The 2,295-nt window shown below is 51.9% G+C and overlaps 1 non-coding gene across 1 annotated transcript; it reads left to right on the top strand.

The window, feature by feature from the left end:
* Nucleotides 1-872: 872 nt before the first annotated feature.
* Nucleotides 873-944, top strand: Trnap-agg. The gene has a single exon. It is a non-coding gene; the product is annotated as a tRNA-Pro (tRNA).
* Nucleotides 945-2,295: the final 1,351 nt, after the last annotated feature.

Below are 2,295 nucleotides of genomic sequence, written 5' to 3'. Positions count from 1 at the left end.
AGATATGTGAAGATGGATTCCTGTCTCCAGTTTTCTAGACAGTCTGGGAAGCTGTGTGTCCTGCATGTAAAGTGGCTTCAGATGCAGATGGCTGCAGAAGCTGAGGCTAGGCCAGAGGAAGCATTCCACTAACCGGAGACACTCAGTGAGTGCAGGTGAGCATCCTTATCTTCAGCAAGGAACATGGCCCTCACCAAGCTATCTCGTGGGAAAGCACAGAGCACTGCTTGGCCTGGCCCGCAGCAGGTGGTAAGCCGCCACTCTTCTCTTGGGTCCTTCCTCGTCGTAGATTATCACTTGTGTTGTAGAGCTCTTTACATGCCCCTCACCTAGTCCCTACCATCATCCTGTAGGGTAGACAGGGCAGGTGTTGTCTTTCCCAGCAAATGGAAGGAGACCAGGCGAGTCAACCAATGCAGCCTAGGCAAGGATGAGCTGGGTCCAGCTTCTGGGTTGTCATGGGTAAAGAGTTTACCAGGTGTGAAGAACCTTTCCCTGGCAGTCAGATCAGGAAGTAAGAAAGCAGAACAGCCCCTAATGGATGGCAAGAACTCCTAGACAGGCCTCTCAGCCCTGGGGCTACCCAGAGAAGAGGTGCTGCTGGGCCTGGCCTCCTCTGCCTGCCGGGGCCTGGACTTCTTCCACTGGCACTTTTGGAAGAAGGAGCCCTGCACGGGGCCCCAGGCGGAGGAGTGGCTGTGTGGCTGCGGGAAGAGCCCAGGAGCAAGGCCTGCTGGAGACCTGCCTGCCTGGGCTGGGAGCCAAGCGGAGAGGAGCAGCAGAGAAACTGCGCCTAGGAACCACAACTGCTGCTGTGAATGATGATGATGATGTGGCAGAGAGGACACATCTGGCCAGGGGCAACCGCCAGTGGCTCGTTGGTCTAGGGGTATGATTCTCGCTTAGGGTGCGAGAGGTCCCGGGTTCAAATCCCGGACGAGCCCTATTTATTCTTTTCAGTTCTCCCTTGGCCGCCTGCCATATACACCCATGGTCAAACTGAACAAGCGTGGTTGTGGTTTCTAGGCATCCGTTTGGGAGTGCTGTGTGAGAGGAGCCTAGTCTAAGTCATCTACACGGTGCTGGGAAAAATGAAAACCTGGTTCCTGACCCTTGGAATTCCTAGAAACACCACGTAAGAGTTCTACAGAGGTGTTTCAATAAGCCAGGGTGCATGGGAGAACTCACCAAAAAAAGAAAGGAAAGAAAGATAAAAAGGGAAAAGAGAGGAGAGGATGGAGAGACTGTTGTACCAAATGGATTAGACTCAGAGAGAACTGGTGAACTGGAAGACAGAGCTAATACAAACCATTCAGAACCGCTGGGCGGTGGTGGTGCAGGCCTTTAATTCCAGCACTTGAGAGGCAGAGGCAGGTGGCCTGAGCTACACAGAGAAACCCTGTCTCAAGAAACACACACACACACACACACACACACACACACACACAGAGAGAGAGAGAGAGAGAGAGAGAGAGAGAGAGAGAGAGAGAGAGAACAGGAACAAATCATTCAGAAATGTGAGCAAGTAGAAAAATAATATGAGGACACAAGGCAGGGCGGTGGTGGCACACGCCTTTAATCCCAGCACTCGAGAGTCAGAGGCAGAGTTGGGGATTTAGTTCAGTGGTAGAGCGCTTGCCAAGGCCCTGGGTTTGGTCCTCAGCTCTGGCAAGAGAGATAGATAGATAGATAGATAGATAGATAGATAGATAGATAGATGGGGAAGCAGAGGCAGGTGGATCTCTGTGAGTTCCAGGACAGCCTGGTCTACAGAGTGAATTCTAGGACAGCCAGGACTATTTCACAGAGAAACCCTGTCTTGGAGGGAGGGAGAGAGGGAGGGAGGGAGGGAGGGAGGGAGGGAGGGAGGGAGGGAGGGAGAGAGGGAGGGAGGGAGGGAGGGAGGGAGGGTGGGAGAGAGAGAGAGAGAGAGAGAGAGAGAGAGAGAGAGAGAGAGAGAGAGGGAATTTCCCAGACTCAAAACCAGACATAAACCCTCAGGTTGAAGAATCCTGAGCTCATTAGGGTAGCAAAACTATAGAAACGAAGAGAAAGGAAGATCCTAAAATCAGTTAGAAAGGAAGACACCTAGCTGTTGTTGGTAGGTGTGTGTGTGGTGTGTGTGGTGTGTATGTATGTGTGTGTATGTGGTGTGTATGTATGTGTGTGTATGTGGTGTGTGTGTGTCTGTGGTGTGTATGTGTGTGTGTGTCTGTCTGTGTATGTGGTGTGTGTCTGTGTGTGTGTGTGTGTGCCTGCCATGAAAACCAGATGTTGTTTGTTGTCCAGTTTCTT

The sequence above is a fragment of the Onychomys torridus genome, chromosome 3, assembly GCF_903995425.1.
Source record: "Onychomys torridus chromosome 3, mOncTor1.1, whole genome shotgun sequence".
NCBI lineage: Eukaryota > Metazoa > Chordata > Mammalia > Rodentia > Cricetidae > Onychomys > Onychomys torridus.
Note: the sequence above shows the minus strand (reverse complement) of the source record. Positions and strands in the feature narration are given on the sequence as shown.